We start from the raw sequence: 16019 nt of genomic DNA, 5'->3' as shown, positions 1-16019 counted from the left end.
ATGTACAAATATTTTTATTTTTCATGGCCATATGCAATGCGTTTCAAAAAGTTCCTGGGGAAATTCCATTATCTATTAAATTTCATTTTCCCACAAATTTCTTGAAACCACCTTGCATTTAGGAGTAGACCTACTAGGTAGTATGGTAACTCTGTAGTTCACGGGTGTTGCAAATGGTTAGTTAACATGCTTAGCTACTAAAAAGTCAAATGTACAAGTCCACCAATGGTACCTCAAAAAAAAAAAGTCGGATGATGTACTTCTGAAGTCAGCCACTGAAAACCCCCCAGGGGAACTTCCCGCAAGATGTCAAACCTAGCAGACCTGCTATGCTACACTGACCCTCTACAACAAATACATGAGAAACCAAATGAAAAGAGACACAGATGATAATCCTGGAACCCTGAGCTTCAGAGGAAAGGACCGAGAAGTGGACTGAACATTGTCTTGAAATAGAAGCTGACAGAAGCTGTAAGAGAGGAGGCACGTGGGTGAACTGTCACCTAACCTGAAATACTGTGGTCATCTTCAACTTGCACGAGCTGCATGCCATTAAGATAGCAGGCTGGCCCACTGCTGGCTGCTGACTAGAAAGGTAGGATCCTCCCTTACTCTCCCACAAGCCTTCTGATAATCAGAGGCATGGTCAACCCTACCCTCACCCACCCAGCAGCTGGTGACAGCCCCCACACCATGCAGCTCCTGCACTGCCTGAGCTGGGAGCCATGCCCTCGCTGGTTGAGCACTGGCAGCATCCCCCCACATCTGGAGGTGTGTGAATTTTCCCCTCATTAGACCAAAAGCCAACCAAACTCAGTGCAACAGGGTCAGTTCTGATTCACCGCGACCCTGTAAGACAGGGTAGAGCTGCCCCTGCAGTTCCCAAGACTTAACTCTTCACTGGAGTAGAGAGCCTCTTCTTCCTCCCATGGGGCTGGCTGGTTGGTTTTCAACCGCTGCCCACCTTGAGACCACTCACTCTACCAAGAAGACAAAGGGCCTAGTTACTGGGCATGCTTGATTCTTAAAATCCTGCTGGCCCACCCTTAGTTTTCCCACCGCCGGTGCCCACTGGGCATGAAAGAACTCCTTCTGGGAACAAGCACTCTGATCTCAGTTACCATCTGAGCTGGCACAAATGACTTCCTGATCGGGTGCTCTGAACTCAAACAACATATAGGCCAGCAAGAATGCCAAAACCTTTCTTAGTGGCAGAGTGCCAACTCATATTGGGTGGACCCACATGTTTTTCTCTGTTCTTGGGGTGTTTTGGTTTGTTCTTTTTAAATTTAGTTCCCCTTCCCTTGATTTTTAAAATCTTTTTTCTGATTTCCCTTTGCCTTTCATTTCTTCTGCTCCTCTTTGCCTTGATCGCTTCTTGTTTTTCTCTTAGTTTTTTTTTCTCTTTATTTTTGGTTTCTCCTTTCTTTCTCTATTGCTAGTTATGTTCATCATATTTAAAACTTTTTCTTCTCTTTTCCCTTTCCTGTCTTTCTTTTTCCCCACTTTAGTTATTACATTCTTTTTCTTGCAGCTGTTTGCCTGCTTTCCTCTGACATTTTTATTTTTCATTATTTTGGTTTGAGCTGTTCTTTTCTTTTTCTTCTTTCATCCTACAGGAGACAGACATCACATGGGCATTGCCTCTTATGCAGCCAAATCTACAGGGTGAGGCCCATTACCCACTCCTGTATCAATCACCTGGTCATTGATAATCAGCAACCAACATCAGCCAAACCCACAGCTGTACTACATGAATAGCAAACCAGCGAAGTGTACATATGCTCACATTCTGTACCATACTCACATGGAGATGAGTAACGCCTGCCTAAGATCACCCTAAAATATACTCATCAACTAAGCAAAATAAAATCAAACAATGCCATATCATCTCAAAGACAACAATTTCAATTCACATGAAAAGAAAAAAGAGTAGCCGAAAAAGTGACCATTATATAAAACCAGAATCTCTTTCTCAGAAAGAAAAGATATTATTACAACTTGATAAGGAATTCAAAAGAATGGAATTTAGACTCTTCCATGGATTAAGAGACAGGTTGGTGAAACCTAGGGAAACAGTGAACAAACTTTAAAAGAATTCAGGCAATAATACAAGAACACAATGACAACTATATTTTAAAAATTAGAAACCATACAACAACAGCAAGTAGAAATTCAGGAAATTAATACTAAGATTTCAGAAATAAATAATGCGTTGAAAGCACAAAGGGATAGGATTAAGTAAATAGAAGCCCATGCTAGTGAGCTTAGAGACAAGTCTCTCAGAACTAATCTGCTGGAGGAACAATGATAATTTTAAAAAAAGAAAAGAAACAAAAAATTCAGAGAGACTAAGAATCACGTGGGACACCATCGAGAGGAATAACTTAGGGGTGATTGAAATTTCAGGACAGGATGTAAAAAAGAAAAAAGCAGAGAAAACTGAAAAAGAGTTGTTGGAAGAAAATTTCTCTTACATTAAGAGTGACAAGAATGTATGTTCAAGAAGTTGAACAAAACTCAAACAGGATATACGCCAAAAGAAAGTCACAAAGACATATTATAATCAAACTTTCCAAAACAAAAGACAAAGACAGAATCCTGAAAGTAACTTGAGAAAACATGAGAAGTTACTTACAATGGGGACGCATTATGACAAAACTCTAATTCCTCAAGAGAAACCACGTAGGCAAAAATTCAATGAGATGACATAATAAAACTGGAAAGGAAAAAAAACTGTCAGTGGAGAATCATAAGCCCAGTGGACCTGTCCCATAAGAATAACAGTGAAATTAGGATATTTCCAGATAAGGAGACATTAAAGGAATTTGTGAAGACAGGGCAAACCTTACAAGAAATTCTTAAGGGAGTTCTTTGTACAGACCAACAAGCTCAGTGCCAGCTGGCCAACCTGACTCACGGGGACACTCGGGGACAGAGCGGCACTACCCTGCGGGCTCCAAGACTAAATCTGGGCACGCGGTGAGCCTCATCGTTAACCTCCAGAGACCAACGTGATCAAGCCCCCAGAAGCCAACTCGGACAGAAGCACCCAAAGCAAATCGAACCCATGACAGGAAATGAGAAACCCGAGATACGTACTGCCGGCGAAGACAATGCAAAGTAAACAGATGGGCTAGTATCATTAGAGGAATTTCACATGATGAGGAAGTTAAGACGTTTTCAAGATAGAAGAGACTGTCGTAAACTGGGGAAGAAATTAATAAAAGGGCAGGGTTCCTACAAAGGAAATGAATAAACCTCGTCAGAATAAAACACAGGAAGATCATCAAGATTCCATAAACCCTAAAACAACAGAAATGAAGATAATAATAGGAAAACTCACAAACGAAACTTCCAAATTCAGCACAAAAAATTATATGGACTGCAGACGGCGGCCACACCATGGACACATACACACAAAAGGACAAAACCAGTCCAGCTCGCCATGCCCTGGACAGCAGGCCAGACCTGCCCCTGGGGGTGCTGAGGCTGTGATTCCTGGCGGGAGGAAATAGGCTCGTCTGTCTCCTGCGGGATGACTGGTGGTTTTCAACTGCTGACCACTTTGTAACCCACTATGCCACCAGGGCTCCTTATGCACTTACATACATGCTGCAAAATGCAAACACTTAGTTCATAAACATCAGCAATTACACTGAATGTAAATGAATTAAATGCTTTAGTCAAGAGGAGAGGAGAATGAATAAGAAAGCAAGACTCATCAATATACTGTCTATAAGATACATACCTTGGCTGCAAAAACAAAACCGGACACAAACATATAAAGCGGAAAAATATAGCAAACCCGTGGCAATAAAAAAAGAGAAAATTTAAGACACAGTCCAGTATGAGACATAAAGATGGATCGTCTAATGATTAAAAGGTCAACCGAGCAAGAGGACATGTCATAATAACTGTCTATCTAGCCACGAAAGCCCCTCCAAACCTAGTAAACTCTGACAGAACGGAAAGAAGCAGACAACGTAACGGTGAGAGTGGGAAACTTTAACACATGAAGGACAGAGCCTCTAGAAAGATATTCAACAGAGACACAGAAGAACTAAACAGCACAACTCACTTGACTGCAGAGACAGAAACAGAGCACTCCACCCAACAATGACAATTCCTTGCCAGTGCACACGGAACATTCTGCAGGACAGACAATACCTTAGGTCACACAGCAGCTTCAATATTTACTACATTTTTAATTGAGAAGATAATACAAAGCATCTTCTCAGATCCTAATACTATAAAATTGAAAATCGCCAACAGAAAGATCAGGGGGAAAAATCAAATACATGGAAATTCAATGATAAAAAAATGTCCCTGAATCAAACAAGAATGGAAAATACACTGTAGTAAAATCGTTGGAATGCTGCAAAAACAGTGCTCAGAAGGAAATTTATAGCAATAAACCACACATCTAAAACGAACAACCAAAATCAACACCCTAACTCAAAATCTCAACAAATGGCAAAGAGCAATAAAATGTGCCTACAGTCACCAGAAGAAAAGAAATAATGATGATTAGAACCAAGATAAATAAAATAGAAAAAGAAAGAACAACATGAAAGAATGTGGTTCTTTGAAAGGATTAACAAAATCCACAAAACAATGGAAACTCTAATAAGGAAAAGGAGAATACACAAATATCACCAATAAGAAGAGACCTGGGTGACATCACAACAAAATGAAATAAAAAAGATAATAACAGAATAAATAGTGAGTGTACAACAAATTTGAAAATCTAGTAGAAATGGGCAATTTCCAGAAATACACTATCTTCCTAAACTAACATAGACTGAACTAGAAAACCTAAACAAACAAACAAACCCATAACAGACTAACTAACTAAGCCAGGTAATTAAAAATAACATTCTGTGCCCCAAAGGCTTCCCTGGTGAGCTCCACTAAACGTTCAGAGAAGAACTGATTCAGTAAATTCCACTCAAGCGATTCCAGAGTATATAACAAGAATGGGAAACTTCCAAATTCAGTTTATGAAACAAGTATAATGCTGACACCGGATAGAAACATCACTAAAAAATAAAATAATAAACCAGTAACCCTCATGAATGTAGATGCAAAAATTATGAACAAAATTCTGACAGCATTTAATAATATATCAATATTCTATACATTTTATATATTTTTGTGTATAATGTTTCTAATTTTCAGGAGGTCCCAATTATCTAGGTTTATTTTCTATTGTTTAAATTATTTTCATTATGTTCGATTGTGTGTGTGTGTGTGTGTGTGTGTGTGTGTGTGTGTATACATATGTATACCATGTGGGATTCCTATCAGGTATGCTTGTGTGATTCAACAGTAGAAAAACAATAAATTCAATTCATCACATAAATAGAGCAAAAGAAACATATGATCATATCAATAGACTAAAAAAAGTTATTTAACAAACTCCAATACCTATTCCTGATAAAATCCCTCAACAAAATGGGAATAGAAGGGAAATTCCTCAACACAATAAAAAGGCGTCTATACCAAGCAGCCAACATTCCTCTCTATAAGGAGAAATTTAAAGCAGTCCCCTTGAAAAGGGGAACCAGACAAGGATCACTACTATTCCGTGTTGTGCTGGAAAAATGTTAGCCAGAGCTCTAAGGTAACAAAGAAATGCAAAGCAGTCAAATTGGCAAAGAACAAGTAAAACTGTTATGTGTAGATGGTATAATTCTATAGGTAGAAGAGTCCAAAGACACAACAAGAAAACTGTTGGAAATAATTAAAAGATACAGCAGTGTGTCAGGATCCAAGATCAACATACACAAATCAACCTGAGTCCAGTATGCTAAGGGAGAGAGCTCTGAAAAGGAAACCAAGGCAACAATTCCATTTACAATAGCCCCCCCAAAGCCGAAACACTTAGGTATAAACCTCAACAGAGAAATGAAAGACCTTACAAAGAAAGCTACAAAACACTATTACAAGAAACCAAAAGAGACCTACATAAATGGAACAATATTCCACATTTACAGATAGAAGGATTTAACCTTGAGAAAATGTCAAGACTACCCAAAGCAATCTACAAAGATGCAGTTCCAACTCAGATCCCAGCTGTATTCAGAAAGAACCAATGCTTTAAAAAAAAATCCTGCAAAATTTTAAGATGGTATCATTATTTAAAATTTGAGTCAAAACCTTTGGACATTTGCTTATCAACTGGTTTTAAAGGATATTAAGTGTGTTCATTTTCACATGGCAATGCAAGGCACATGGCTTTACTCCACAACTGGAGGTATCTGAGACGATAACACCCAGCCAGTCCTGGCTACTGTGGTTACTCATCAAGGTGTTTCACACAACTGGGCTTGGGTTGAGGAGATTCGAATGTTAACATTAACAGTTAGGAAGTTAATTATTGCTCTGGGTTTTCATAAGGTTTATCAAAATTTAACCAAGTTTCCTTAAGGCACTGAACCACCTTGTGACCGCATGGCTTAACTGGCCCAGGGACTCTCATCACAACACCAAAGGGAGGACTATGCAAGAGCAAAGGCTTTCGGGAAGTCCCTGCTCCGTTCCACCAGGGCAGGGCAGGAGTCCATGGTAGGCTTGGCCCCACGGAACCGTTCTTGTCCTAATACTACCCGAACGAAAGACGGTCTCAGCCTCAGTTTTCTCATTTGCAAAGTGGAGACATTAACAGAACCCCAGTGAGGACTGATACATAAAATGTACCCTAAGGAAGTGCCACAAATAGTTGACAGGGTAGTAAGTATTAGTCGTTAATGCTTTACTAGGAGCATACAAAATACTCCCCTTTGTAAATTAGTACATTGGCAATGGCGTTTCCCAAACAAAACCAATCTACTTTAGAAGAAATCTTCTCTTACTTGGTTTTATTTATTGATAGAGAATGACTTCCTTTTATGCTCATTCCTTCTCCCGTCCTGCCTCTCACCACAGACAACCATTCTATGGTTTTCTTTTGTTTGGGTGCACAATTGTTAAACGTGTCTTGGTTTTAGAAGCATGCAGTTTTAATTATGTAAAGAGCAATTATGAGAAACGTTTCATTCCATTTCTTTTGCTTTCTTTTCTCTTGAAATGAATCTTACTGAGTACCGGTTACTGCCAGGCACTGCACCCAATACTCAGAGTCAGATCTCACTGGAACTCCACAAACCTTTGGGGTAGTCCCAAGGTTATCCCCACTTTCTAGAGAAGGGAACGGAGCTGCTGGAAAGTCCCACTGCCTGCCAAGACCCTCAGGGAGTAAGCAGCAGAATCTAGAATGAACTCCAAAATTCCCCAAGTGGGACCTACAGCTCTGGACCATTTTGAATCCAAAGAAACCTTCTAATGTACACCCAAGACTCAATTTATTTTCCTTTTCCATGCTAAAGAGAGAATCTGAGAAAACATTCTATTTAATCACAGAACCAGGACAATAAAAAGCTTTTCTTCTTTCCTAATAATGGCTTAGCCTTGACTCTGAGATGCCATGCTTGTTGGTAGGGTGTTGTTGTTGTTTTCTGCTAGGAGTAGAAGATCTGCTACAAAGAATAAGCACCATAAAAGAGTGGAGAGGCAGCCTGAGGGGATTGAGTTCTACCAGGAAATGTAGCCCCATCCTTCTGCACTGAACAACCTAGGAGCTTCTGACTTCTCTCGATCAGGCAAGAAATCAAAATAATGGAAGATGGATGGATGGATGGATGGATGGATGGATGGATGGATGGATGGAAATACAATAGGTCAATAGTTCTCAAAGTGCAACCTGACACAGCAACATCTGGGAACTTGTTGGGAAAGCAGAAAATCAGGTTGCAAACCAGAACTCTAGAGATGCGGTTCTGGAAATCTGCATTCTAATAAGCCCTACAGGATATTCTGATGTACTAAAGTTTGAGAATTGCTGCCCTAGAGTATGGCTTGATATTCACAGCAACTCTCCTTAGACCTCTCCTTCCAGCTTCTTCAATATCCAAAAATCATTTCAACATTCAAAACCCAAGTCCACTGCCATCAAGTCAGTGCTGACGCACAGTGACCCTATACGGCACAGGAGAACTGTCTCATAAGACTTCCAGGGCTGTCATCATGACGGCAGCTGCCGCATCTTCCTCCCACGTGACAGCCGATGAGCTCAATAACTGACCTTTTGGCTTCCAGCAGAATGCTTAATGATTACATGGCCAGGGCTCCTTCACTTCACAAACCAGGGTTTGTTACAGAGGAAAGCCATCAAGCTGATATTGCAATAGAGCATTCTTAAACCTAGATCCAGCTGGTCAGCTCATATGTATGGCGTGTCGGAGCAGAGCTGTGCTCCATCAGATTGTCCCTGGCTGATCTTTTAGAAGCAGACTGCAAAGCCTTTCTTCCAAGCTGCCCCTGACTGGGCTCAAATTTTGGTTAGCAGTCAAGCGGGTTACCCAGTACACCTCTTAGAGACCTCTACTTAGTCTTCGGAAGCTCCATGTCTTCACCAGTCCCTCCATGGTTTGAAGATAAGCCTTTCCAAAGGAGCCCTAGTGGCAGAGTGGTTAAGTGCTAGGCCGCTAAGTGCCAGGTCAGCATTTTGAAACCACCAGCTGCTCTATCGTAGAAATAAGAGGCTTTCTACTCCCATAAAGAGTTACAGTTTTGGAAATCCCTGGGGGCAGTTCTGCCACGTCCTGTAGGGTCATTGAGGGTGAGAATTGACTTGGTGGCATGAGTTGAGTTAGTAATGAGGAGAAAGGAATAGTAACCTGATAGAGGTAAGGCAGAGAGGAAATGAACTATCATTTTGAGCAATGTGCCCATTACTGTTCTGGGCACAGAGTAAAAGCTCACTGATTATAGGAAATATTAATATTATTATTGGAATATATGTGTATATATGTATATCTAAGTAATCTTCTTTTATAATTTCACCCACTCATTCTTTAAAAGTAGACTTCAAAGCCTTTCTTAAAAGCAACAAAATAACATTTTATTGAGTGTCTATTGTGTGTCAGCCACTGGGGCAGGTGCAATGAGACACCACAACCTTCAGGCTAACAAGACCTTCTCAGACAAACCAGTCTGAAGGACTTCCGCCCGTGGTGCTGGGGCATCACACACTTTGTGGCTTTGGCAAGTTTGTTCATCTGTGTTTTCCCTGGGCCCAGGCAATGCTTGGCATATTGCGCATACTCAGTAAATTATGTGGAGGGAGGCAGGAAGAGGCTATCTAACTGTAAGAGACAGGCCCAGTCCCTGCTCCCGTAGAACTTCCAACCAGGACGGAATCTGATGTAAATAAATGCAAACAAACACATCCCACCTCTCAACTGACCCCCACAGCTAATACATAAACCTAAACCCACTGCTGTCAGTCAATTGCAACTCACAGCCACCAGGAGGGCAAAGGCAGACTCCCCCACAGGATTTCCAAAGCTATCATCTTCATGGAAAGCAAACTGTCACGTTTTTCTCCCATGGAACAGATGATAGGTTTGAACTGCCAACCTATTGGTTGGCAGTCAAGATCTTCACCACAGCTCCATGAGGGCTCCTTGCTGATAGCACATGGAGAACAAAAGTGACGTTGGTGGCAGGTTTGCCACCTTCTTTATTCTAGTCAATTCAGAAAGTCACTTAGTGAAGCTTTCAGACAAGAGTTCAGCAGGACAGGAGAAGCAAAGTCTACTGGGATCACAGGGAGATGGGTAAACTAGCACACTGTAGCAGAAGAAAAAAAGATAAAACAAAAAAACCAAAACTGCCATAAAACCAATGAATATTCTATAATAAAGAACAATATGTTTCCAGAAACTGGGTGGAGCAGGAGCTCCAGGGAGTTGCTCCATGTGCATAAAGCCCTAGTGGGTGACTAAAGTTCATCAAGGTTTACTTATGTTTTAAAAGGGTCCTCAATTTGTTCACTTTCACAAACAGCATGAACCCCTACCTACTCACTAGGAATACTATGTACCCCAACCCATCTTGGAACAGACTGTGAACACTAAAAAGTGATGAGCCCAGTGTCAAGAACTAGTATACTAGTTGCCATTAGGTCGGCCCTGACAGATAGTGACCCAACTGTGTCAGAGCAGAATGTGCCCCGTAGGGTTTTTCAATGGTCAGTATTTGCCAGGCCTTTCTTCTGAGGCACCTCTGTATAGACCAAAACCTCTAAGAGAATTAATCTGGTTTTTTCCTTTTAAACAACTCAGAGAGTCCCGAATACCAGTACATGCACAGTAATGTCAGTGAAAGACACAAAGAGCAGTGATGTGACATTTTTGCTATTGAGACTCCTTTTTTGACTGAACTGGACTTTCATGATCAATGTTTTCCTAAGGGAGGTGTATGGGACATTAGTCTCATAAGACATTTCCAGCAACAAAATGAGCAGGTTTGCAAAACACAGCATTCACATCTGGGACTTGCTCAATACACATTAACATTTTAACAGTTCTGAGAAGTTTTTTTTGTACAGAGACCAATTTACATTTGTTTAATCATGCAATTGCCAAGTTTAGGGAAACGCTGACAGTTTAAAAGAAGCCTGGTATGGCTGTTGGCTAAGCGGGGGGCTGTGAACTGTGAAGTCTGGTTCAGGCTTAATAGCCGCTCCGTGGGAATCTAGAGGGAGCTGTCTGCTCCCCCCTCAGAAACCCTAGAGTGGCTATGGGTCAGAACCAACTCCATGACAGTGAGGCTTCACCAGCTGAAGGGGCAGATGATGAGGCATGAAAGATGTCTGGAAATATGAAAAGACAGGTTTCCTCTCGGGGGAAAAATGGTCTTGCCATTGTGGCCTGGGAGGGTGAGGACCATCTGAAAAGCTCCTTAGCATTTACAGGCATTGAGAGGTGGTGGGCGGCATATTTGATGAATACCACATGGTGTGGACTGAATTCTGTCTCAAGAGGTACATCAAGGTCCTACCTCTCAGTCCATACAAAGACCTTGTTTGGAAGTAGGGTCTTGAGGATGTTATCAGTGAGCATCAGGTCTTAGTGGGGCAGGGCAGGTCCTCATCCAGTGTTAGTGGTATCCTTACAAACAAAGAGACAGCCACAAACAGGCTGCAGCCATGTGGTAAAGGAGTTCTACTGCAGCTGCCAAGCAAGGACCACTTGGGATTACTGGAAGCCAAGAGAGACAAACAAGGAAAGCTCTTCCCCTAGAATCTGTGGAGAGAGGCTTGCTGTAGCCATCTGTGTTAGTCTAGATACTTTATAGGAACAAATCCACAGAAACTCATGTATAAGAGAGTTTTATATAAAGCTTAAGTGCACATCAAGAAAACATCCCAACCCAGTGCTCCCCAAGCCCACAAGTCCAACATTAGCCCATATGTCCGACACCAATCCACAAAGTCCTCTTCCATCTCACAAAACACACGCAATGATGCCGACTGCAGGAGGAAAGCCAAATCAGTCAACATGTAAGCATCTCAGCGCTGGCAGGGGTCTCTACATGGGTGCTCCAGCACCCAGAGCTGCATCAGGGTAGGTCCATGCAGCTTCTCCTGGGGGATGTCTTGCAGGAAGTGAACCTTACCAGCTGAAGCAGGGAACTGGCTAAGGCAGCTGCACCCTAGCCTGACCATCAGAAAGCAAGAGAACCAGAACTTGAAAGGCGAGGCTCACAGAGCCACTTATCCCTCTGCCCTTCAATTAAACACATGTGTTTATCGGCCAGGTTGGCACAATAAGCTAACTACCTCACCATCCCTCACAGTCCTCAGCTCCTACAGTAACTGCACTGAGGACGGACCAGGAAGGGCTGTTGAGGGCTTACATCTCTGTCAGGTAGTCCACATAGATTAACTAGCAACTTCTTCATAACTACTGTGTACGGGGAGGCTTCAAAAAGCATGTAGGAAAAAACATTATCTTTCCATTCAATTTTTGTCTGCAAACTTTTTGAAGCCATCTTATACAGTGTGAACCATAATTCCCATTCCCGCAGCAGTAAAATTAAGGGGACATTTGAAATGGTGTGAGGAAATACTTAAATAATAAGTTTGGAAGAGCCTAAGATGCTTGGTGTAGCCTGGTCTGCATTATACAAAAGGCCTAATTAATACTATATGAAATATACTTAGGAAATGTTGTTTTTAACTCACACTGTCTCCACATGGAATTAACATTTTCTAGTAGCCATAATTTTTTAAAACTGGTTAACTTTTGTCACATATCAAATTCAACCTTATATATTCAAAACATGATTATTTCCACATTTGGCACTAGATTAATAGCTGCATGGATCACTGGCTACTGTGGGAGATGGTCCATCCAGCTAAGCAGCTGTATATTACAGGAAGGCTGGCGATTTCAATTCACCTGGAGATGCCTCAGAAGAAAGGCCTGGCAATCTACTTCCAAGAGCTCCCAGCCATCAACCACGACTACACACAGTCCTACTCTGACACACATGAGGGTGCCATGAGTTAGAACTGACCTGATGGAAACTGGTTTGCTTTCTGAAGATGAGATGGTGCCTTCCGGGAATCATGTGTTTGATGAGTAAATACAGGAGTCAGTGTGATGTGGCAGAGAAGAACTAATGATCGGGTATCAGGGAGACTTGTGTTCGAATCCAAGTCTCACAGCATTCAGGCTATGTGATCTTAGGCAAGTCACTTAGGTTCTCAGCTTAATGGTAAAAATCAAGGAGACAGACACCACGTGAGGGTTCATCTACAAGCCACGGCAGAGGTTCTCTCTACAATACCTTCTAATACAAAAATGCCTACATTCGTATGTTTTACAAGACAAGCGGGAATAATGATCCCCTTTTGGAATTCCGATGGGGCAAAGCCAGCAGAATCTCCTCTCTGGATCACTCCTACCCTTAGTGAGGGTGTCTATGAGATGACTAGTCAGCCAGAAGGGTGGGCCAGCCAGAAGTAGAAGACAGAATAACTCCAGAAGGCGTTGGATGGGGGTGGGTGGGAAGGGGTGGTCAACACAAAAGAACCGAGCTTTCAATTATGTCCATAAACCCTGAGAGAGGTACAGGGCACACATCTCTGTAACACACTGAGACATTTTATTTTAAACCAGCTAAAATAGACAGAAGGGGCCCTGGCAGCATTGTGTTTACACATTGGGCTGGCAACTGCGAGGTCGGCAGTTCAAATCCATCAGCCTCTCCTCAGGAGAAAGATCGGGCTTTCTACTCCCATAAAGAGCTGCATTCTCAGAAAGCCACAGAGGCAGTTTTACCCTGTCCTATAAGGTCATTACAAGTTGGAACCAACTCGATGTAATGGCAGCAAGTTTGAATTTTAAAACAAGAGTATCTTCTGAAAACGACCTCCCTGTTTGCCCATCAGATTTGTCAGCCTGGAACAGAAGCAAATGTGAGGACTAGGAAACGGGCTTGAGAAAACAAACAACTAGTGTAACAGCAGAATACCTTTAGAAACTCCTGACATTGTCCACACCGTCCAGGATGGAGCCTCCCATTCCTCTCCCACCACAGAGCATGGGCTCATCCCGGCTTGGACGTCCATCACAAAGTCTCCCTGCCTCCTCTCTTTCTTACACTGTGTGTGCACAAAGGGTCAAAAAGTATCACACAGCTCCTCTGTGTTCCCCTTAATTACTCTAATGCCAAATCAAACCAAATCAATTGCCTTCAAATCAATTCTGATGCATAGCAACCATATAGGTCTGAGCAGAACTGTGACCATGGGGTTTCCTAGGCTATAATATTTAAGGGGTGGACTGCTGCATCTTTCTTCAGTGGAGCAGCTGATGGAGTTGAAACACTGTTCTGTTTAGTGAGTGAATGCTTAACGGCTACGCCACCAGACACCCCTAAATTAATCTAATATGCGATTCGCTGCCTTCTTGGCCTTGTTCTTGGTACTGTTCTGGGGCTGGGGGTTTAGTGTTGCTCTTGTAGGAGCTGGTTCAAATCACTGCAGTCTGACCTTATGAAAATGAAGATCAATCAAAAAGTACAGGAATTGGGGAAGCAGGGTCATGTGGACCAAAACTAGAACCCAATCGGCCATTTTTACAATGATGACAACAAAGTAAAAAGTAACTTAAGACACAAAGCCAACTGCCATGGGTTGACCTTAGTTTTAGACCATGCTCTAATCACACAGAGTGTGAAAGGGCATTTGGGGCACAAATAGGGAAACTTTAATATAATGTAATTATATGACCCAGAGAAACTATTGTTAATTTTGTTCACCATGATAAATAATATTACTGTCATAGAAAAAAATATCCCTACTTTTCACAGATGGGTACTAGAGTATTTAGAGATGAAATTCCACCATATCACGAGTTTACTTTAAAATGCTCCACAGCAAAAAGTAAATCAGAAGTAAATATTAGTAATGGTTTCATGTAGATAATGCATTCATGTTGGTTGATTTTACTGTGGCTTCTACTTTTCTGCATCCTTGCTGATGTTCATAATAAAATGCATTTTTTAACAGCAAGATCAAATGTCAAATAAAAAGAAACAAATAAGAAAAACTGAAAGAATTTACCAGAAGACACAAAATGTTGTTTAAACGAGGGTGAAGGAAAGAAGAAACGGTTCTTCTATCATAAGTTTCTTTCTGATGACTCTTTAACGATGTTATTAAGAGTATTACATGATTACTAGCAGTGTTGAAAGAAAGAATATGCAGTACTCTGATATAAATGCTAATGGCAAGATAAACCCGAAGACAGAAAATCCAGCAACTTAAAGCCACAATTTTCTGATACTTTCCCAAAGATGTTAGAGGTCATTAGTTACACCGACTGTTGACAAGTTTGAAAGAGGAGTAGACTGGTGAAGAGGAGGCACAAAAAGGCGTTAAGGAGAAACAATGAAGGCCAAAAAAAGAAATTTAAGCTACAAATGGCAGAAAGAACATCTTTTAAAATTCAGAATCAGTTCGGGTTGGAGGGCTAGCTGTGTGTTCACTGAGATCTGTTTCCTCATCTATAAATGGGGAAAAATCAAAGGGGCCTGCTTCCCCGGAGCCTGTGCAGGAGTAGAGGAAGTAAAGGTAGAAGTGCTTCCACATCACCCAGCCCATGACATGGGCTCCTTAAAGATCGCCTGCTCTTATCCCCCCAGGACCCAAAGGCTGAGGGGAGAGGATGTGAGGATTTATAAAAACAAAGTGCGCGCTACAACACTGGAGGCAGGCTGGCTCCGGGAATAAGTCTCTACACAGCCCACAGTCACTGACCTGCTGGGGCCCAAGCAGTCTGCAGACAGGGAACTTCAGCCACTGCCTAGACCCTTCCCTTTCCGTCCTCCAGGAATTGTTTACTTAAAGCCGCCCTCACATCCTGCTCCTTAGCTCTGTCTCTCACTCCATCTGGGCCCAAATGGCAGGGCTGCTAATCTAATCAGCCAATCTATGCTAAATTATTAATGGGATCCCAGAGGTTAATGTGCAACAAGTGTATACACCAACAGGGAGCTGCGGAGACACAAGGCCTTCATTTAAAGAGTCCTGGTGGGAATTTCTGGCACCAAGCTGCCTCCCTCAAATCAAATCACATGTCAGACAGGCATTTGAAAAGAACCCTGCCAGCCGAAGGATGGATGTGCTAGAACAGTATGCCTTTATGAAGATGCTAGAACCGTACAACAGGGTTGTGGCCAAAGGTGAGCTTAGTGACCTTCCAAAACACCAAACTCACTGCTATCGAATGGATGCTGACTCCTAATGCCCCGATAGCGCAGGGTAGAACTTGCTCCTGTGAGTTTCCTAGACTGGAACTCTTTTGGGGCATAGACAGCCTCGTCTGTCTGCCACAGAGTTGGCCAGTGGCTTTGAACTTCTGACTGTGTGGTCAGAAGTCCAACACGTTAGCACTAAAACCATCAGAGCTTCTTTTGATGACTTGTCTGTGCCTCAGCTTTCCCCTCTGTAAATTGGAGGTTAGGTTAAGAAGGAATAGATAGAATCTATGCACAGCTCTTGAAACAGTGCCTGCCACATGATATATGCTCAGCAACTATCAGCCACTCTTGGGACCAATTGTTGTTGTTGGGTGCCAGCAAGTAGGTGCCAATGCCGAGCATCCCTGTGCACCGCAGAA

At 42.1% G+C, this 16019-nt stretch overlaps 1 protein-coding gene across 4 annotated transcripts in view; it reads right to left on the bottom strand.

Annotated features, from left to right (window-relative positions):
• Window positions 1-16019, bottom strand: part of ADAMTS9 (ADAM metallopeptidase with thrombospondin type 1 motif 9) — a 177734-nt gene that overhangs the window by 146232 nt on the left and 15483 nt on the right. The window contains exon 1 of one of the 4 annotated variants that reach the window (XM_045289816.1): window positions 15158-15246. The exons of the other annotated variants lie outside the window; for them this stretch is intronic. The gene's annotated coding sequence lies outside the window, so the exon portion shown is untranslated. Of the gene's footprint in view, window positions 1-15157; window positions 15247-16019 lie in introns of those variants that run through there. 4 annotated transcript variants of the gene reach the window in all.

Source organism: Echinops telfairi, unplaced genomic scaffold (assembly GCF_000313985.2).
Source record: "Echinops telfairi isolate 266 unplaced genomic scaffold, ASM31398v2 ScPeMD7_31;HRSCAF=116, whole genome shotgun sequence".
Classification (NCBI taxonomy): Eukaryota; Metazoa; Chordata; class Mammalia; order Afrosoricida; family Tenrecidae; genus Echinops; species Echinops telfairi.
This window is presented reverse-complemented; position numbering and strand designations above follow the sequence as displayed.